We start from the raw sequence: 23,226 nt of genomic DNA on the forward strand, positions 1-23,226 counted from the left end.
TATAAGATGGTACATCCCTACAGGGTATGGATGAAGTATCATTGAAAATACATCACCTAATTTGAAATCCCATCACATTCCAAGGTCTATATTGTAGTCTCTCATACATGAAGAGACCTTAGAGAGCATGTGTTTCAGTAAACAATGGGGGGAAAGACAATATTTGAAAAGGAAGCTAATAGTAGGAATGCAAACTGATGCAGCCACTCTGGAAAACAGTATGGAGTTTCCTCAAAAAGTTAAAAACAGAACTACCCTATGATCCAGCAATTGCACGACTGGGTATTTACCCAAAGGATACAAACATAGTGATTCGAAGGGATACGTGCATCCCGATGTTTATAGCAGCACTATCAACAATAGCCAAATTATAGAAAGAGCCCAAATGCCCATCAAATGATGAATGGATAAAGAAGATGAGTGCCAGTAGTGTTTCCTAATCTCCAACCAGAAACACTCCAACCCACTTCCAAAGTGCCTCCTGGTGGTGTGCATGTGCGTGGGGGGTGGGGGGGCGGGAATGATGTACCACTGTAGCTTAGAACGAGTGGCCTACATCTTAGAACACAAGGCTTGAGTCGGGGGGGGGAATTCTGCCTTTTGATTTTTCAAATTTCCTACAGCAAGAACAAGACAAAAATTAGTATCTCAACACACCATAGATTATCTCATTATACAGGTTATAGAAATAATGAATGCAACAATGCAAACACCCAGGCTTTATGTCAAGTTTAGCATATCCGGAAAGAACTAAGCAGCCTTCTCTCCTCCAGCTTATCTACCCATTTCCACATTCATAGCATGGATTCTGTTATGACCTGAAATTATGCTGCTCCTGAAAGCATTGATTCAAACATATCATTCTTGAACACTATCTCTAACTCTAAGCTGGCTTAAAGCATCCCCGTTGTGAGTTTTAAATTAGCCCCCACTCCTAATGACATTCAGTCCATCAAGTTCTCTACTTTCTACCTATTGATCAGTCCTTGACGTTCTTCACTGCCCTCTTTATCCAGCTTAGATTCCACATTCTATCACATCAATAACACTACTGTCATTATCCTAATCTCCCTCGCCCATCTGTCTTTCATTGCACTTATCTAGCAAATCCCAACAAGAGCTAAAATTCAAACAACCACCTTTTCTCTCCCTGCAATGAAGAATCCCAGGGCTGCAAGAGAAAATTCTAAAATAGTGCGGGCTCATATTACTATAAATATATGATCACAAACCTTAAATAAATCAATCTTCAACACTGCCAAGCAGTTCTATTATATTTCCCTTCTCAACTGACTCTTCCACTCTCTCCAAGGTCTATTTCGAGCCTGATCACCCTCTTCCAAAACTCTGACCCCACCTCCTCTTTTCTTTCTAGAAGATGATCTTGCCTCTTCCTTCACAAAGGAAATAGATGCCATCAGACAAAAAGTGCTTCAGTTTTTGCCTATCAAATGTCACAAGCTGACCTATCTCTGCACTAGTCTTTGCCTCCTTCCTTCTTGTTAAAGGAGAGATCTCCTTCTTTCTTTAGTTAAAAAAAAATTCATGCAAAAACTTATCTCCAAATGTGTTTCCTCTCCTCCTTAGCTGTCCTTTCTCACGTAGATTTACTCCTTAACCCCTTCCAACCTGCCCCCCATTCCTATTATCCACTGAAATAATTTCTGTCCCAATCACCAATATCCAGCCAGTAAAGTCCTGGTGACACCACTTAGTCTGGATGAATTAGTTAACCTGTAAGCTTTAGCTATTTCAATGATAAAATGAAAATATGAATGTGTATCACTTAGAGTGCTTGGAGAGATGGAATGGTATAATATGAATAGAATTTTTAGAAAAAATGCCTGGAGCAGGGAATAAAAACTCCATAAACAACAGCAGGAGTAGCGATGGCGGTGGTCGTGATACTAATAAATCCAATAAGCCATCATTACTTCTCCTCCCATGTGACCACTCAGCCCCTTTGACTCAGTTAACCACACAAAATACTGGTTTCCAGCTTTACTGATTTATAAGAATGGCTTCATAATGCTGTTATGTTTTCTTTTTAGCCCAAATGATATATGCTTCCTCAGCCAGATACATTCTTTCTATGTTATCTGTATTCTCTGAGCCACTGTGGCAACATAGAGGGTATCTTAAACCTTCCTTGGAAAAAGCTACACTTCCTATCTGGGTCTTTCTGGAAACTGGATACTGAGCAGTGTCCTAGTATTGTTTGTTTGTTTGGCCTCCATTGTACTCTGCATTCTCAACTCACCTTGAGCAGCTCAGGGACTTTAAGGTTTAATCATTTGGTGCAAAAGACACGTGATCTGTAGATGATATACTGCAAGCTCCTTAAGGGTAGGAGCCATGACTCATTCATCTGGATGCCCCATGGCATGGGACAGAGTGCTTGACATATACCAAGCCCCAATAAATGTGCTCTGAATCAAACTTAAATTGGAACGAGCAGACTGAATATTCAACTTGACATTCACTAACATGCTTTCCATGCTTAAGATTTAAACTGATCTTTAGAAGACCTTCTTTTGCTGATTAAGCATCCTATTTACTAAAATGCTGTCTTTCCTTTTCTTGGTAGCTAACATTGATAGCGTTTCCCATCGGTCCTCTTTATAGAGCATCTATCCCCTGAAATAATTAGTATACTCATTAGTCTTATTTAGATGTTGCCATCCCTGGTTGACAATTTTCATTTTAGGGCATCAGCAAAAGGCTTTAGATGCCATGACAGATTAAATAGATGTGGGGTTGGAAACTCCAAGATGCATCAAGTTCAGGCAATGGGGTAAAGGAACATATTTTTCCTGTGAGTGAGAACGAGACACCACTGAAACTAGCTTACTGCATGCCATCTGAGGCCTTACATACAACGCTTAATTTGTCTCTACAGAGGACTTGTGCACTAGAAGCAGTCAGATATCTAAAACTCAAAATGATACCAACTTTGTTTCTTAGTCTCAGGCTCAGTGCAGCCATTGGACCAGGTCTGTGTGTACACGTGTGCAGGTGTGTGTGTGTGTGTGTGTGTGTGTACATATAAATGTGGGTATGTGCAGAAAACATCTTTTACCAATGAAATATTACATGAAACTCTAATAATGTAAATCAGATAATGGAGCTGGCCTTAACTGAAACCCAGCATAGGACCTGGAATCCCATCAGCACAGCTTTCTCCTTGATCCACCCCACAGTGGCCCCTGCAGCACTTTCACAGAAGCCAAGGACTTTGCAGACAGTTTGAAAGCTATTGACCTTAGAGGATGGATTATAAGGAATCTGAGGTAGAATTTTTTTTTTTTTTTTTGCTGGACTCCTACAATGAAAGCACCAAGGAATTCAGACTACAGTGTTGCAAGATGCTCCATCTATTTATGGCATCCTCTCTTACCATGTAAAGCACCCAAACTGCAAAGGACAGGGGAATCTTGAGGTTTGGGATGAAGGTGGAGGAAAAGGATGCACCTTCCGTGGAGGTGGACAAAGGGGGAGGTAAGAGATGAAGAAGGAAAACAAAGAAAGTGTTGTATCAGAAGGAAGGAAAGAAGAAAGAAAGAAAGAAAGAAAGAAAGAAAGAAAGAAAGAAAGAAAGAAAGAAAGAAAGAAAGAAAGAAAGAAAGAAAGAAGAAAGAAAGAAAAAAAGAAAGAAAAAGAAAGAAAGAAAAAAAGTGTTGTATCATAAAAGCTTTTACTTTTTCTCAAAAAAAAGAGGAATTGGTCAACAGGTTGAATGTTACTGAGAAGTCAAGTAAAACAAGGATTTTAAAATGTTTTTTTGGATTTGGTGACAGCCTAGTTTTATGATTAATCACTTCAATAACATCTTTGTCAATACCCCAAACACTTTACGTTATTTCTTTTTATTGAGTCAACCTGAAAAAAACCCAACCTTGTATCAATCCAACTGTCCACCTTCTCTGATTGTGCCAAAAGGCAGTTGAGCCCTGCAAAAACAGTGATTCAACAGAAGAGGTGACTTTAGCAAATGACTTTAGCAAAAGCTAGTTTGTGGCACAATGGGATGGCAGTTGGATTGTATTGGGCTGAGGAGTGAACAGGAGGGGAGGAAGTGGAGGCAATGTGTATAAACAACCTATTTAGAAGTGTGGTTGTACAGGGGAGAAGAGTGATAAGTAAATGAGTGCTTATTTTGTTTTCAATGAAAAAGAATTGAGCATGTATAAAAGCTGATACAAATAGTCTATTTGAGGGGCGCCTGGGTGGCTCAGTCGGTTGAGCATCTGCCTTCAGCTCAAGTCATGATCCCAGGGTCCTGGGATCGAGCCCCGCATCGGGCTCCCTGCTCCATGGGAGGCCTGCTTCTCCCTCTCCCACTCCCCCTACTTGTGTTCCCTCTCTCGCTGTGTCTCTCTCTGTCAAATAAATAAATAAAATCTTTTTTAAAAAAATAGTCTATTTGAGAGGTTGAAAATAATAAAGAGAAAGGAGTAAACAATAATTTAAAGTTCCTGAACATAAAGGTCCTGGGAAAATGGGCACTGATGAGATCTGAAGGTCTAGTTGACTGCCCAGCCTCAGACTGAAGGACAGACAGGTCCTATACTATGACAAAATGGAAGGAAGATGAAATGGGTGCAATTCTGATATAGATCGCCTTCTATGTTTGATAAGAGGAATGCAGACGTTCCCTTCTTCTATCTTTGTTTTTCTTAGTAAGACAGGATAAAAGGTCATCTACAAAGAATGACTTGAAACAGGGCTCATGTTTGAAGAAAAGTTTTGAAATAGTCTTTGTGAAGAGAGAGGGGATAGATTGACCATAGAAATACAATAGGTTTCTTTCAGGAAGAATCAAGGGCCCACAGGAAGTTCATGATCATGAATTCTTATTAGAATTCACCTGTGTGTATATATATACATATATATATATACATGTATATACATATATATGTATAATGTGTATATATGTGTATATATATATAGGGAGAGAGAGAATAGAATATCATTCAGCCATAAAAAAGAATGAAATCTTGGCATTTAGAACAACATAGATGGATCTAGAGGGTATAACGCTAAGTGAAATAAGTCAGTCAAAGACAAATACCATATGATTTCACTCATATGTGAAATACAAGAAACAAAACAAATGACTTATTGTGATGAGCACTGGGCGTTGTATTTATATACAACATGAATAACTAAATTCTACATCTAAAACTGATATTACACTGTATGTTAACTAACTGGAATTTGTTTTAAAAAACCTGAAAAACTGAGCAAAGAAAAAAAGACAGACAAAAAAAAAAAAAACAAACTGAGGGTTCTAGAGGGGAGGGGCTGGGAGGATGGGTTAGCCTGGTGATGGGTATTCAAGAGGGCACGTTCTGGGTGCCTGGGTGGCTCAGATGGTTAAGCGTCTGCCTTCAGCTCAGGTCATGATCCCAGGGTCCTGGGATCGAGTGCCGCATCGGGCTCCCTGCTCCTTGGGAGCCTGCTTCTCCCTCTGCCTCTCTCTCTGTCTCTCATGAATAAATAAATAAAATCTTTAAAAAAAATAAAAAAATAAAGAGGGCACGTTCTGCATGGAGCACTGGGTGTTATACGCAAACAATGAATCATGGCACACTACATCAAAAGCTAATGATGTGATGTATGGTGATTAACATAACAATAAAAAAATTTTAAAAAAAATTTTATATAAACTAGTCCGCTCAATATGGCCAAATGAAAAATGTTTCACATCAAAAGGACCAGGAAATATGTAAGTTGTTTGATATTTGTTAATGCAACACATCAGTATTCTATATTAGCTTTGTGTAAGCAGGAAAAATAAAATTTTGAAATTTAAAAAAAAAAAACAGGCTCTTGACTATAGAGAACAAACTGATAGTTAGTAGAGGGGATGTCGGGGGGTGGAGATGAGTGACATAGATAAAGGGGATTGAGAGTACACTTACCCTGATGTGCACTGAGTAATGTATAGAATTGTTGAATTACTCTATTGTACCCCTGACACTAATATAACATTGCATGTTAACTATACTGGAATTAGTTTTTTAATTTTATTGATTTTAACTGAGTGCAAAATGGTAAAAAAAAAAAAAATTATTTGACCTATGTCTTTTTGCCATTCCCATAAACTGTATCTGGGAACATATGGTGTTCCTTTATTCTGCCCTTTTCATTTGAGAGGGCCCAAGGAAAGCAGTGTCCTTAGGAAAGCCAGGTTTCAGTTAAGACAAGGAGGTGGAGGAAGTGCTCGGTAAGAAGTTGAAGCTGTAGCTGTAGCTAACTAATTATGGAAAAGCAAAAATCTGGATATCATCTTTTACTCTCATTAAACCCCCACATCCAACAAAGCACCAAGTACTTTTAAATTTACCCCCTAAATATAACTTTAAATTTACCCCCTAAATATAATTTTAACGAGTATATTTCACCCCCCACTGCCGCCATCCCTCTCCAAGTCACTATCCCCTCTCACCTGATTCTGTTTCCATTCGAGTTTACCTGCAACCCACTTGCCATTTTTCTGAAACAAAAGCTAGTCCATGCCACTGCCCTCTCTCCAGAGGGTTCAGGGCAAAAGGCCTTTGCCCCAGTACCCTTCCCACATACATGTACACCTCATGACCCAACTGTGATGGACTATTTGCCCAAACATGCCAAATTTTTCTTAGAACTGTGCTCCCATTCATCACTCTGCTTAGAATGCCTCTCTAAAGACCTTGCCTTCTGTGCTTGGCTACCTCATGCTCTCCTTAAAGATTCAGCCCCAGGTAGTCCCTCCTTCAGGAAGTCCTCCCTGGCACCTCCACTCCGAAGGCCAAATTAGAAGTACCAATCTTCTGTGCATTGATAGAACCAGGTGACTCCCTCTACTACCATAGCACTTATCAAACTATATAATGATAATCTCCTTACTTGCCTGTCTTTCCAACTAGAATGATGCTTTCCAAATAGTAGGCACTCAACAGTTAATTGATGAATATAAATGCATTGCAGGTTCCATTTGGGGCAATTGCGGGAGATAACATTAAATACATCTAGGCTTCGTCTGAAACAATTACATGGATTTTAAATGTAGAAATGAGCTTGGAGAGAAGTAGCTATCAGTTTCAGATTCCAGTTGATAATAACTGCATTTTCTCCCCTGGGAGAAGTGGAGCACTATAGCTTTTCCAGTAGAGGATTATCCAATCATTGCATTGCCCTCAAGAGTACTCTTTGTTTCTCTCCCAAAGCTCTACTATGTGCAGGCTATAGCTACTGAGTGCATAGTCTATCATATAATGGTTAATGGCTATTAACAAAATGTAATTTTCACAAGATGATAAGAGGGACTTATCAAACTTACAGTGTTGCAGCAGTAAAGAACCTTCCGAGAAATATACACGCACATTTTCTTTCAGGAATAAGGTTAGGTAGGAAAGCCATCAGTATATTTCAAATCCCGCTTATTCAATTTTTTAAACCTTTTTAATCTGAACTAAATTTAGACACGCAGGAAAGTTGCAAAAATAGTATAGAGTTCCTTTATATCCCTTACCCAGATTTCCATGTTAACATCTTACATAGCCATTGTACAATGATCAAAACTGAGGAATTACCGTTGTTTAATTTTGAAATTATATCTTGAGGGGCGCCTGGGTGCCTCAGTCATTAAGCATCTGCCTTTGGCTCAGGTCATGATCCCAGGGTCCTGGGATGGAGCCCTGCATCGGGCTTCTTGCTAGCAGGAAGCCTGCTAGCAGGAAGCCTACTTCTCCCTCTCTCACTCCCCTTGCTTGTGTTCCCTCTCTCGCTGTGTCTCTCTCTGTCAAATAAATAAATAAAATCTTTTTTTAAAAAAGAAATTATATCTTGAATTAGCTATCTCATTATCTGAAGTTTCTACTCTATTCTATTCTGTTGGTAGGAGGGCAAAGTGTTGCAGCTCTAGTTGAAATAAGAGAGCGTTGAAGTAGACGGCCCTGCAGGAAAGTTCTGTCTTTTGCATTCAAAGGTCAGACCTTGAACTACACTACCTTTGCTTGGAAAAGGAAGGGCAATAACACTTCCTGAAAGAAAACTAAATCTCATGTAAAAAGAACAGAGATTTGGCTGAAATAATACCAGGCTGGGGCACAGGAGGCCTGTGTTCCAGGCTTGACTCTACCATCAATTAGTTTTGTGAACTTGTGCAAGTCTCAGCTCTTCCCCAGACCCTACTGAGCTCACTGACTTCTGACATCCCTCCCAACTCCAAAGTTTAATCAGAGGATGATGTTGTTGAAAGAGCAAGATTTAAAGCTGGTGTCACATTAATACCTAAGAAGCTCTGCACCTGAGTACAGTGAACAGGAAAGTATGAAGGTCACTTGTGTGTCTAATTGGAACAGAATTGCCAGGGGCAACGATTGTATTTATTTCATGCCACTGAAGTACTATACTTCATGGTTCTCTGTTATCTTCCCTAGCTATTGACTTCTGCTTTGATCCTTGCCTGGTACAGCAAAAAAGACCCAAATTTCTAGCTAGGATGCAGATAAAAGGATATACATGTAGGTCTCAATTTGGAGGCAGAGGACCAGTGAGGAAATAATCCTTAATGTTTTCAATAAAAGCAAACTGAGGTGGGTTTTTTTGTTTTTTTTTTTTTTTAAGATTTTATTTATTATTTATTTGAGAGAGAGAGAATGAGAGAGAACACATGAGAGGGGATAGGGTCAGAGGGCAAAGCAGACTCCCCGCCGAGCAGGGAGCCCAACTCGGGACTCGATCCAGGGACTCCAGGATCATGACCTGAGCTGAAGGCAGTCGCTTAACCAACTGAGCCACCCAGGCGCCCAGGTTTTTTTCTTAAATGAAAGTAAGATGAAATGAAAAAGCTCATAAAAGTAATCATTGCTTTACCCCATCTCTTGTCATCCTCTACAACAAATCTGATCTACAAGGGTCGTGTGGAAGACCTTCATTCCTGCAGACAGAAGCAGGGAAGGAGTTGAGAGTGGGAGAGGACAGATGGAGAGATGACCTGAGTTCAAATCCATTCACTGCCTAGTACAGCTGATGGAGAAACACTGTGCTGAAAGCAGTAGCATCTAGATGAAGGGAGGTAAGTCGGGCAAATAAATAGCCCACAACGACAACCTGCCATCTGAACAGTGGTCTTCCATAGCCTGTTGGCAGCCCTCAACTGAAAAGAAGTGTATTAGCTTGCTAGGGCTGTTGTAACAAATCACCACAAACTGGGCGGCTTAAACCAACAGAAATTCATTGTCCCATGGTTCCAGAAGCTGAAGGTCTGGAATCAAGGTGTCAGAAGGGCCATGCTTTCTCTGAAATCTTTAGGGAAGAATCTGTTCCATGCCTTTCTCTTCGTTTCTGGTGTTGCCAGCAATCCTTGGCATTTCTTGGCTGAGAGATGCATGGATCCAAGCTCTGCCTCTGTCATCACACAAGCTTCTCCCTGTGTATCTTCTCTCCTCTTCCTGTAAGGCCACCAGTCTTAGTGGATTAGGACCTACCCTAATACAGTATGAGCTCATCTTCACCTGACTGCACCTGTAAAGCCCCATTTCCAAATAAGGTCACATTAACGGGTATTGGGGATTAGGACATCAACATATCTTTTTAGGGGACAGTATTCAACCCACAACAAGAAGTTTCCAATTTTTTTTTTTTAGTGTGAGAACACCTTATCAACAGCTTCCTCCTCGGTTATATTGATCTCTACATGAGAGGAGTTGTAATCTTAGTTTTTGTTAATTGGGGGAAAAATACATTGATTTTTATAAACTTTCTCTCAGTTTAGTAATGCTTTCAAATGCATTTGTATTTTATCATTTTTTATTAATAACAGTACCTATCTGCATTTGGAAGCTAGTCATACATAGAAGTGCAAGACAGTCTGATGAGCATTGGACCCAGTGATCTCAAAGTTAATGACTTTGAGTCTCGGCTCGGTTCCAAAGGTGCCATGTAACCATAGGCAGGTTCCTTAACCACTTCTCTGTAGGTCTTAGTTTCATCTATGTCTAAAAGAGGGCTGGATTGGTTGACCTTTAAAATGTCATCTCTGACATTTTCATAAGTTTATATGAGAAGAAATGTTTTAGGCAAGAACACTTCAGAAGTTGTGTTTTTGCCAGATAAGTTCATGTCCAATTTCACAATCAAACTTCACCCCTTCTAAGATGATGTGTCAGCTTTCAGTCCTTGGCAATACTCTCACAGTGCAATTTAAAAATAACTCAATCCGGTAAATAGTTCAGGGCAGCAAATGCTTCCTATTTTTTTTTTAAATTTGTCCAACTGAAAAGTTACAGACTCAGTTTGTCTGTGATTGATTGTCAATAACAAGGCCAGAACCTGGCAAGGGACAATTAATGAATCCTCAGCTTATCATTCTGTCTACAGTTAAAGTCTTATAACTAGTTACCGCTACAACTAAAAACTTCCTGATTAACAACAGGACTGGACATTAGTAAAATTGCTTTCCTTTTTTTTTTTTTATTTCCACAAGTTGTTACAATTGTATGTGTTTGGTATTCCTCACCAGAAATTTAGGCTTACCCAAATTCTGCATGCTCTAATTAAGACAGATGGTATCCTTAAACAATTACCTTCATTGTATAAAACCTTTGAGAAGCTACTGAAAGGATCGCTAACTACATAGACAGTATTTTCCGAAGGCATTGTTGGTACTGGACAAAAAGTATATCCCCACCAGATTCCCGGGATCATCTTTAAGTCCTTCTTCTCCCCTTTCCATGTGCCATCCAATCAACCACCAATACCAGCAGATTGTCCCTCTTAATTATTTCTCTAATGTTTCTCTAGTCTTGAACATCCTCACTACCACCCTTATGTCCATTTATCATCTACATTAATGCTAGGGGCTGGGACTCCCATTTGATGTCCTTGATATTCCTTGTTACCCCCCCACCACCACCACCTACAATTCATTCTCCACACAGCAACCAGAATCATCTTCCTAAAAATCTGATGGCACCATTACCATTCAATGGTTTTAACTGCTCTTAGAATAAAAAATGAGTTCCCCAGCCCTGCACACAATACTCTGTATGATCTGACCCCCGCCTCCCTCTCCAGCTTCATTTTCTGACCATGCTCCACTTCCTTCATAACACTCAATATGCCAGTCATGTTCAGTTTCTTACAACCCCCCAGTAGGCCCTTTTCTCTTTTGGCTCTAGGCTTACACTTACGATTCTTGCTTGGCACAGAATGGCTTCCTCCTCCTTCCCCTTCTTTTCTAGTTCCTCCTCAGGCTTGAAGATTATGCTAAGGTGTTACTTCTTTCTTTTTTTCTTTTTATTTATTTATTTATTTATTTTTTAAAGATTTTACTTATTTATTTGAGAGAGAGAGAATGAGAGACAGAGAGCACGAGAGGAAAGAGGGCAGAGGGAGAAGCAGACCCCCTGCTCAGCAGGGAGCCCGATGTGGGACTCGATCCCGGGACTCCAGGATCATGACCTGAGCTGAAGGCAGTCGCTTAACCGACTGAGCCACCCAGGCGCCCCGCTTTTTTACTTTTTATTAACATATAATGGTTTCTTTGTTTCAGGGGTGCATTACTTCTTTTTGTGGGTCTTTCCCAGCCTGCCCATCCTCCCATGTGCCCCCTCCTCCTGCATATTGAGATTACATCTACCATGGCAGTCAGTGTCCAAGTAGGACTCTATTACTGTTACTCTCTTCAATCCCTTTCTACTCTTACTGAAAAGGAGAGAGTACTAACCAGAATGCGTCCATTTCAACAATACCAATCTGGCCATGTTCACCATTGTGTGGGGTCACTGTGAACTGAAAAGCCATACCCACGTGCAGAGCTCTCTCTTCTGCTTCCTGCCTCTTTGAAACAGGTTGAGTCAGAAAACAGGCCTCCACCTTGATTTTTTTCTGGTGCTTTCTTAACACTATCTGAGAAAGCTGAAGGGTAGGTCCAACCTCATGTTTCTGTCTCTCTTTCTTTTCTCCCAGTTGCTTTGGCCTCTCATGGACTGTGGTCTTCACAATTTTTTTTAAATCATTTATTTTCTACTCTTAGGTTAGCCAGGAAGGCTAGAGGCAGATGGAGTCAAGTGAATGTCCTTGCACAGATGGAATAAGGTTCTGGCAGTCTTTCCCTGTAGAGTTGGCCTTCTTGTAGAGAATGGTCTTGAGGATCTCTCAATGATTACTCTTCCCCTGCCAGATCCAGAAGGAATCTTTCTTGGCTCTTTTATGTGATAAGACTGCTGCCCTGTGAGGGTCTGACGCTCAAGCCCATCCACTCTCAGCCTCCAACAATTCGCCACAATTCTCATTTAAGTGTGAGAAATGGGCACAGCCAAGAGGAGCCTAAGTCAGTCTGAGCAGTAAATAGAATCCACTATTCTGGATAGGATCCTGGACTGTAAAAAGACTGAGGGGAAAACCACAGAAATGTGAATAAAGTATGGAGTTTGGTTAATAATAATATTATATCCATATTGGCTCATTAATCATAACAAATGCACCATAAAAATATAAGATGTTAATAATATAATAAATTATATGTTAATAATTATAATAAATATAATTTATTTTTTTAAAGAGTAGAATCAAATAAGAGTCACTGGAGCATGGGCGGGGGTGGGGGAGGGGTGGATTACAATATTACATGGTGTGACCAGAATAGGCATCATGTGATCAGAGGCTTAAAGGAGGTATGGAAGTCAGAATTCTGAGATAGTGCCCACTGTTCCCACCGACTCTCTTGAGTGGGGTCAGAGCACACGAACACGATGGGCATCACTCCTATAATCAGGTTAGGTAACGTGGAAAAGGAGAAGGGACTCCTGTAGAGGGAATTAAGGTCCCTGATCAGGTTTACTTTGAGGTAATTAAAAGGGACATCAGCCTTGGTGGCCCTGACCTAATCAGGTGAGCTTTTTCAAAAAGTATCTAGAAGTCAGAGACTTGCAGTGGCAGAGACTCTGGGTCTCAGTTACGGGCTTTGAGGAAGCAAACTGTCCTGAATTCTGCCGCTGCAAGGAGACAAATTCTGCCCATGATCTGAGGGGTTTGGAGGTGAACCCTTCTCTATTGGAGCCTCCAGATAAGAGCGCAGCCCGGTCGACATCTTGACTGTAGCCGGGTGAGGCCCTGAGCAGTGAACAGAGCGAAGCAGTGGCCTGATTTCTCACTCACTGAAGTTGTGAAATAATACATGACTGTTGGCTAAGCTGCTGGGTCGGCAGTCGTTTGCTACACACCAGTGGATGACTTGATACAGGAGTTGAAAGAGGCAGCCATGCAGCTACGTGGGGAGAAAAGGAGAAAAATGGTAGCCGAGCAGAAGAGTTACCTGACCTGACGTGGGTTTTAACAGGGTCACCGTGACATTCGTGTTGAGAATAGACCGAAGCTGGCAAGGGCCGTTGAGCGGGGAGACGAACTAGCCGGCTCTCTCAGGAGTCCAGGTCACAGGTGATGGTGACCTGGGCCCGGAGGGCGGAGTTGGAGGTGATGGAAAAGGGTCAGATGCTGGATTTGTTTTGAAAGCAGAGGCAGAAGAACTTCCTGACTGATTGGAAGTGGGGTATCAGAGAAAGGAAGGAGTCCAGGATGACTCCAAGGTTTTTAAACAGCAACAAAAGAATGGGACTGACATTTGCTGAGATGGACAATCAAGTGACCCCAGGGCTGGAGTCCACCATGGCCTGGCCCCAATCTCCCTCTCATGAGTTGTGACCTTACTCCAGGAGATAAATTTTAAAGTGAAAGTGCCTCAGGCAAAAATAATCATAGTGATTCAACACTCACTAACACTTACTGAGCACCTACCTTCTACAATCCTCAATGCCTTACGTATCTCATCTAATTCTCAGGACAATCCTAGGCAGAGGTACTATTAACTCTCACATTTTAAAAGATTGAAGATACTGAGGATGAGAGGTTCATCTCGCCCCAGGGGCCACAGCGGGTCAGTTGTGGAGCATAATGGTCAGGAGTACAACCCCAAGATTCGGGTCGATTGGGTTCAAATCTTAGCTCTAGTCCTTACTATCCTTGTGATTTGGGACAAGCTACTGAATGTCTCCGAGCCTCAGTTTCCTAATCATAGTAAGTGACCTGGGTTCTTTGGCATGTGTTAGTTCATCTAATCCTCAAAATGATCCAACAGAGCATGTTCGAGCACCAGATGTAGACACTGATGGTGAGAGCAGTGAGGCGGTGTGCCCAGGAGTAAATCCTCCCTGGGTGTTGGGGCCAAGGCTCCCAGGTGGGAGTGGGTCAGTGCCAACCTGCCCCCTGTACCAGACTAGACTTTATTAATTAAAAGTACTCTTCTTCCTGAGGTTTCTAAAACGGATTGCTACTCACGTTTCTCAGATAATGAGAGCTACCAAGTGTTGAGTGCTCCCTATGTGCAGGGCGCCGTGATGAGTGTTTTTACTGTATAGGTACAAATATGGGCAATCGTCACCATCTCGTGTAGTAAATGTTCATCCTGTCCCGTTTTATAGATGAGGAAACTAGACAAAGTTGCCCAGGATCGTTATATAACAGGTATGTGACCCATCTAGGCAGACTAGAGAGCTCTTGCTCATAACCACTACAGTTTTGGAGGCTGACTATTAGCTAAGTGATGTGGCAAATCCACGATACCTTCCTATTATATAAATGGTCCAGAGAGGGCCCCTGTGCTTTGGCCTAAAATGGTCCCCGGGTCATTTATTTATTTATTTATTTATTCACAGCAGGCTCCAAACTCAAATTTTTACACATCCAGTTGCTTTAAACATGGTCCAAATAAACATATTTTTACTATATAGAAGCTACCTACTTTATAGATTCTGTGAAGCTACACTGAACATCTGCTTGCCAGAGATAAGGCAAACCCAGTGTCCATAGAAGACCCCACAACTGTTGCCCTTCAGAGCTCTCTGACCACAGACTCTCCACCTTGGTGCTGAGCAACGCTGCCTGGACACGTAAGCCCTGTCTCCGGTTCCCTCTCCCCCAGGGGGTCCCTTGCTCTATTCCTCTTCAGGGTGATAGCCCCATGCTGCTGTCTCTGGAAGGTCTCCTGCTGGGAAGGACCTCTCCTTTCACTCGATCCTGTCGTGTACTGCCCAGTAAAGCTCATGTGTTACTGCCTCTCATGATCCTCTCTCTTCCTTGATCAGCCCAGAAAGACTTGAACTCACACTTCCCATCAGGACTAACTCATAAGCCTTTATTAATTTCTTTTGTGTTTTTAATGGCTTTTCTGAGGTCTAATTTACATACCAGAAAATTCACTCATTTTAAGTGTACAATTCAAGATTGTTAGTAAATGTTCAGCATCACGTAACCATCTCCAGGATCCAATTTCAGAACATTCCAGAAAGAAACTCATGCCCATTTGCAGTCACACCTTGTTCCTTCTCCTAGCCCCAGGCAACCACTAATCTACTTTCTGTCCCTATAGATTTGCGTGTATATTTTCTATTACATTTTATTTAGAAAATTAACTGATTTTGAGCAAATGACCCAGTTTTAGTTATAGTTACTTCCTTCGGTCTTGCCTCAATGAGCTTTGAACAGGTTCGTAGAGACTCAGTCTGTTGTAAGATGTGTGTGTGTGTGTGTGTGTGTATCACATACATAACCCAACTTCCTTAAAGAATATAGCACTTTTGCATTCGTTCACTAATCTGAGACTAACAATATTGCAGGGAAAGCAAAATCCTATGTTCTTGTGATTAGGATGTGAGCTTTGCAAACAGACAGAGCTGAATTCTATTTAAGTTCCATGACAACAGAGATTGTGTCCATTATATTCACCACTGTGTCGCTGATATTTAGTGGAGTACCTGGCACATAGTAGATTCTCAGTGAATGCTAGGACATTAAAAGGAGGAGGAGGAGGAGGAAAAATGAACTCTAGCTCACTACGAAGCTAAATCATGAACTTGGGAAGGTCACTTTAGTTCACTGAAACTCAATTCCATCATCGAAACTATGGGGACAGTGCCCGCCTCCTAGAGCTGGGGAGAGTTGACCTGGACGGTCTGACATGGGAGAGGGGTTCAGCAAGCTTCAGTGGTTTGTCCAATACTGTAGTGCACATTGGTTTTAGAAGGGGGGCTCAAACCTAGGCTTGCCTGCCTGAGAAAGCAGTCAAACAGTCCCACTCACAGAATGCTTCCACAGACAGCTTAAACAAGCATGGATAACTGTGGTCATGTGCCATGTTATTAAAGAAAGGCGCGGTGATGGTAGAATTAAAAGCTGCTAAAATGTCATTTTTCTTTTCAGTAACGGTGGGAGAAAAATCCCTGAGTGCAAGCCCATGTCATTTCAGAGCCCATCCTTTATAGAAAATGCCCTGCCTTGTCTATTACTTACCTACAGCCCATAAAATGGTGTTTGATCACTTTAAATCCTCTTCTCTGCCTGGCTTTGATTGCAAAAAGCGGTCAGGTTAATTGGAACAATTAAGGTGCTCCTGGGGGATAATTACCCCTTTTACTTACTGTGTGTGAAGAGGAAGGAGGATGGCTGGTCCCAAAAATGGGATGTCTGTGGCACACTGGGAAGGAGAATTAAAAACACAGTGAGATAGGACTGAGAATACATTTTCTCTTGTACTTAATATAATTAGCGAATAAAAGCATAGGCTGTCTCCCATCTCCCCGCCCAACCCCCACCTCCCGCAATTCACACATACCTTAGAGGATGCGGAAAGAAGTGATTTGGCATCCGAGTCACGGGAAAGTCATGTCTGAGTCCAGGAGGTTGGGGTGGGATTTCACGCTTCCCCACCAACCTCGCTCTCCTTTCCCACCTGCCACATCATCACACCGAGATTGGCACCAGAGACCTCTCCACGGCACTTTGAGAAACAACAGCCGCTGATGAGATCCCCTTTTCTTTCTGGACTCCGTGCCTTGACACCAGAATCCCCTTTGAGGAAACCCGCCCAATGAGGTGTACTTAGCGGCAGGATCAAAAGTCCGCTCCGGAGAGTGGGAGACTAGACTACATCCTCCTCTGCTTTCAAAGTTATGCATCGAAGTGTCTAGTAAATTGGATTAGGGGTGTGAAATTGGAAAACACTCTCTTCACCCTCCAACTTGTATAACAGGCACATTATGAAACTGCCTCGTATTCAAGTTGAGTGACTTGGGCCTGATGTGACGTGAAGACAATTTAGGTGTCAAAGTGAACGGGCTCATTTACACAATGGAGGCATTTCTCACAACCAGTCAATAATTGATGTTGCAAGTTAGGTGCAAGAACCATGTTGGGATTGGCATCCTTTAAAATGACATCCTGCTGTGTTATCAAGAGGAAAGAAAGCAGAGAAAGCGCACCAACAGAATGATAAGTAGATGGCTTACTGGCTTCTACCACAGCAAGCTAGAATCACCCGCCCACTGACTTCCCCAATTATGCTAAAATGCTTGAATGGAGACTGTCAAATCATGGAAGGGGCTGTGAAGAAATTGCACCTTGAAGGGTGCTTAAGTTGATAGTTAAAGCGGAAGAAGTGGAAAAGGTGGCAGAGGAGAAACTACTCTGGAAACACTGCAGGAATCACCCCAACTATGTGACCTTGAGAAAGCACTTCAGTCTGTGAACTTCAGTTTTCTCCTCTACGAATGGAAGTGATCGATCCTCTGCTTGAAGGCGATTATGAGGATTAAATGAGCCCCTGGACAACCCTGGGGCACCTGGGTGGCTCAGTCGGTGAAGCGTCTGCCTTCAGTGAAGCATCTGCCTTCATCTCAGTTCCTGATCCCGAGGTCCTGGCATCGAGTCCCGCATCGGGCTCCCTGCTGAGCAGGGAGCCTGCTTCTCCCTCTGCCTGCCACTCCCCCTGCTTGTGCTCTCCCTCTGTCTCTCTCTCTCTCAATAAATAAATAAAATCTTTTTTTAAAAAAATAAATGAGCCGCTGGACGTACAGCGCCTAGCAGAAAGCCTGTCATTGATGAGGTATGTACTGAACATTACTTCTGATGCCTGCCTCTGAAAGACCGGCCATGATCGGAACGTTATAAAGGGCATTATACATGTGAGCTTTCCTAGAGAGAAAGCCTGTGACTTTCATCCAATGCTCAAAGCTCCAAAAGGTTAAGACCCTCCACGTTAGACTGAATCCCCAGAGTAGAAAAGCCCTTAATCATTTCCATATGCACAGGGCCACCTTATTTTGAGACATGAATCGAGTATCCCTTCCGAAACCAGATGTCAATTGTAGAGCAGCCTGTGGGTGTGCTTATTTAGGAGGGTTGATTTTTGCCACTATTATGAGCTGTTCTGGGTGCAAATTATAGTAACGGCAGCAATAATAATAATAATAATAGTGTGAATAATAACGATCAATCTTTATGGAACTCTAGGTGTTCCGGGATTGAGCAAAGTAACCGATAACCATTAATTTATTTAATCACCGATCCTATGAGGTAGCCATCATTATTAGCATCTCCGTTTTCCCAAGAGAGAAGATGAAGAACGGAGATTAACAATCTTTCTTCGTGTTACCAACCGGTAAGTGGTGGAACTGAGCTTTGATCTGAGCAGCCTGGTTCAGAGCCTGCCCATGCTATAAAGGAAGTTGAGAAACGTCTCTATCCTGAAGGAGCTTGCCATCACCTTGCTTGGATTTTTGAAATGGCAGACTCTGGGAAATTTGCACTGGACACCAAGTGCTGTGGCCTTAAGCAAATCCTTAACATTCTCTAATTCCATATATTCATATATTTAAACATACTGGAGAATGGACAAGTTTGCAGCCACATTAGAAAACAGTGTGGCAGCTCCTCAAAAGTTAACCGCAAAGTTACCATATAACCCAGAAATTCTACGCCTGAACATATACTCAACGGAAATGAAAATATATGTCCACACAAAAACATGTACACTCATGTTTCCAGCAACATCATTTTACTAATGATAGCTAAAAGTGGAAACAACCCAAATGTTCATCAACATCCATACAATGGAATATTATTCTGCAATGGAGCAAGGGCAAGGAGGGACCGAGGGATGCATAATGTGAGGAAACTTCTCTGGATGATGGAAATGTTCACCATCTTTTTTTTCCTTAAGATTTATTTATTTAGTTGAGGGACAGAGAGGAGGGGGGGGCAGAGGGAGAGAGAGAATCTCAAGCAGACTCCCTGCAGGGTGCGGAGCCCGATGTGGGGTTCGATCCCACCACCCTGAGATCATGACCTGAGCTGAAATCGAGATTCGGACTCTCAACCGACTGAGCCACCCAGGCTCCCAGGAAAGGTTCACTATCAATCAAGATATTGATTATGGTCATGGTTTCACGGGTGTATACGTATGTCAAAATGTATCAACCATAAGCCTTAAAATTTACACTTCGTTTATATGTCTCTTATGTCTCAAGAACTTACTTTTTAAAAAATGGGGATAATGCTACCTACACCCTAGGGTTGTTATGAGGCTTAAAAAGATCATTTTTGTGAAAGTGCCATGCACTGTGCCTTCCACGGTTATGCCTTACAAAATAATTAAAAGAAACTAACATAAAAATTTTAACATACAAACAACACTGAAGAAAATAGGAGTTCTAACTTCATTTTAAAGGATGGAGAGCCATTGTTTGTTCTGGGTGAGAATCTCATTTAAGCCATTACAGCAGCCTAATTTTACTCTCCCTCCATATGTGCCGTAATGGTGAGCTAACGAAGTAACCCACTGTGCAAGTGTGTGTGTGTGTGTGTCTGGAGAGGGAGGGGGGAGAGAGAGAGAGATTATAAGTTTATATATAGAGAGAGAGAGAGTATATTGGGTGTATATATATATAGTATATATATGCAGAATATATATAGAATATATATATATATACAGCTTCTCTACATATTTATACTATATATATAGTATACAGAGTCTGTATATATAGTATAGAGAAAAAATAAATATATATATATATATATTTAGGAACTGCCAAAAAGTTCTTTCTACATTATGCATTAGAAATGATCCACTTTTCTCACTTCTTTTTTTTTAAGATTTTATTTATTTATTTATTTTAGAGAGAGAGAGATAGTGAGCACGAGCAGAGGGACGGGCAGAGGGAAAGAGAGAAGGAGAAAGAATCTGAAGCCGACTCCACACCGAGCACAGAGCCCGAGGCGGGGTCAATCCCACGACCGCAAGATCATGACCTGAGCCAAAACCAAGAGTCAGACGCTTAACTTGAGCCACCCAGGAGCCCCAGATTTTTCTCACTTCTCTTGATATAAAGGATGACTAGATCGTTTGGAATCAACATTTTTTCCTGTTTTCAACAAAAGCGGGAGCTTATTTTGTGGTATGCATTGGTCTATGTCCTTGATGTACATCATACCATCTCTCCCGGGAAGAAGGTATTATGAGCCCCATTTTACAGATGGGGAAATGAAGGGTCACTCAGCTTAAATGATATATTCAGAATCACACAGCTAGTATGTGGCAGGGTCAGTAATCATATTCAGCATTATCTACCCGAAAATCTCATGCTATTTGAGCTCTGCCAGTCTTTCTTCCAAAATTGCTAAATCGAGTACGTGGGTACATAGCTAATACTTCCTCACAAATTACTAAAATAAATTCAGACCTGGTCTTGAGATTAGTGTCACTTCAGCATCGGCAAAACTAGGGCTCTGATGAAGAGAGGAAGTAGCAACAAATTCAGCAAGGCATAAAAAATAATCATTAAATGTATGATTCAAAGTGAAATTATAGATATTTTAAGTCCAAGCTTATATCCATGTGATAGGAATTAAAATGTTGAGACATTCAGAAATCCTAGAGCTAAATACAGATTTCTGTATGCAGTCATTTTATTTTGAAATCTCATTTTTGTCAGTGTTCTCTGCTCTTAAACTAAAAATTTAATTTCAAGAGATGCTAAAGAAGAGGTAGCTAAGTGTATCAAAGTAATTTATCAAGGACTATAAATTGAACAGTTTAATCCTGAACAAGAAATTTTAATAATATTATGTGCCTTAATAAATCTTTAAGTGTATAAGGAAAAGTTACTTACAATCATTTTACTTTAAAAGAGATTTTCATAGTCTTTTCTTTGAAGTCATAATAGACATAAGACCCCTAAGGAAATATAAAATAAGGACTAGAAGGGTATCTTTTACAGTTATTGCTAATATTACAATAGTCTCAGATCTGGAGAGCTCGTGCTTTGAGCCCAGCAAGACTGAAGTTCGATTCCCAGCCCTGCCACTTACTAGATTCCCAGCTAGCCGTAGGCCAGTGCTTACTCTCTCTGCACCTCATTTTCCTAATCCATATACAGTGGTGCTCATGACAGTGCCCACCTTTAGATTGTTCTGTGGCTGACATAAGATCATGTCCATCAGGAAACAGGAATGACACTTGGTGCATAGAAGTGCACTCAGCACATAGAAGATGTTCTAGAATTATAATTTGGGCCATATGGGAGTCTAACTTGACTCTGTTTCCTGGCCTTGGGCAGCCAGCTCAGTGATTAGCGTATGCAGTGGCCTGAAGAAGGCATCCGGAACTGGGGTGAGGGACCTCAGTCCCAGTTCTGGAAAAGCACTGCTAATTGCACCCTTTCCTGGGGATCCTCCAGACCATCACCTTGGCAATACAAAGCTCAGCAATGACTGCACTTTCAAAATCTGATCAGGTAACACCTTTACAATAACAATGCAAATTCGCATTTTTGATGACTTCCTCTGTGCCCTGCACTGTACATGTATTCTCACATTGTCTCCTCAAAAGTAACCCTTTCAAATAGGTACTGTGATTATCCTTAAGTAACACATGAAAAAAAAACTGCAGTCTTGTCTGAAGGGAGGGTGCTTTTTGGTCTCTCTGTTGCCAGCTCCATTCCTAGAAATTCCATACCAAACAAGCTGCCTTCCAAGCACACATGTGGGCTAGAAATCTAGTCATTATCTTATGAAGAGTCCCTGACTGGGCCCTCCTTTAGTTTGTGAATTTGGTCTTGTGTATGAAAGGTCTGTCTTCAGCAACCCACTGATGCTTTTTCCCCCAGCCCCCATGGAAACAGCCTTTCTTTGTGAACTAAAATAAGTTTGATATGAATCCTCAAACTGGAGTTTTGACAGGTAAGAAAAACAGATCAGTGAGTACATTACACCCACTGTGCTATAACCATTTTCTTACATAAAACATCATCGCATTTTCTCCTGGCTTGACTTTAATATTAGCATGCCAGCAAAGTGCCTGGCTGGTTGAGGTCAGTACTATTTCCCCAAAGGGCAAACCCATCATGGGGTGGCAATGAGTGGTATCACCGGGCATGGCGCCGGTCAGCGACCAACAGGCATTCTTTTGTTACACACAGAGCTCCCTCCCTGGGACCAGGAAGGTTGAGCAGTATCTAACTCTCTAGGGATACCAGGTCTGTCAAGTCCAGAAGGAGGTTCCAGGTTCTCTCCAACCTCACCCCCACTTGAGCTTTGGCTCCATGTTTCATGAGACCAAAGATTGTGTGCCAAGCTTCCATAAAGAGAGAGATTTAGAAGTCCACAGGAATAAGAGAGAGGATAAAGGAGCAAAAAGGGGGATCCTAGGAAGTTGGTATGCAGAATGCACAATAGAATGGACCCCAGAAATGTTTCCTAAAGCAGGGACTCAACATTCCAGCTCCAAGAGGAATGGCCAAGGATGTCTCAAGACCTGGGCTGAAGCAAACGAGTAGGATGATCACAGGTAGGTATAGAAGGGACTAGCCTCAAGGTGGGTGCATGTGAGTAAGTCAGGGGAGACAGATATTGTAAAGGTAATTATAAGGCAGATTATGGTTGAGATGGAGAATGGAGAATGTTATGTGAACATAAAACAGAGAAACCAAACAGGGTAATACCACATGGTGTGTGCAACATCAAGCATACAAATCTTAGAAAGAAGACGAAGAAGGAGGAGGAGGAGGAGGAGGAGGAGGAGGAGGAGAAATAATAATGCTAATGCCTATGGTTTAAAATATATGTCAAGTTTGCTGATGCCCAGGCTCACTACATAAATTCAGGAAACCTCTGGAAGGCAACAACTCTGTTCTGGCTTGCTCTGCTACAGGCAAAGAAAGGCTTTATTATGGAGAGAAGGCATCTTCTGAACAACTTCTCTTTCATGGATGCCACAGATCCCCAGGGCACTTTTGATACAGGTCAGGAAATCTCTTTGACACAAGAGGCCAGAGGGCTTGTCCTGAAATTGCCATCTGGGTACCAGAGGATGGCTTACAATTAAAAAACCATGTTTCAAATGCAAAA

Source organism: Mirounga angustirostris, unplaced genomic scaffold, assembly GCF_029215605.1.
Source record: "Mirounga angustirostris isolate CCGP_5_RB_7025 unplaced genomic scaffold, mMirAng1.0.hap1 SCAF_11, whole genome shotgun sequence".
In the NCBI taxonomy this organism is placed as follows: domain Eukaryota; kingdom Metazoa; phylum Chordata; class Mammalia; order Carnivora; family Phocidae; genus Mirounga; species Mirounga angustirostris.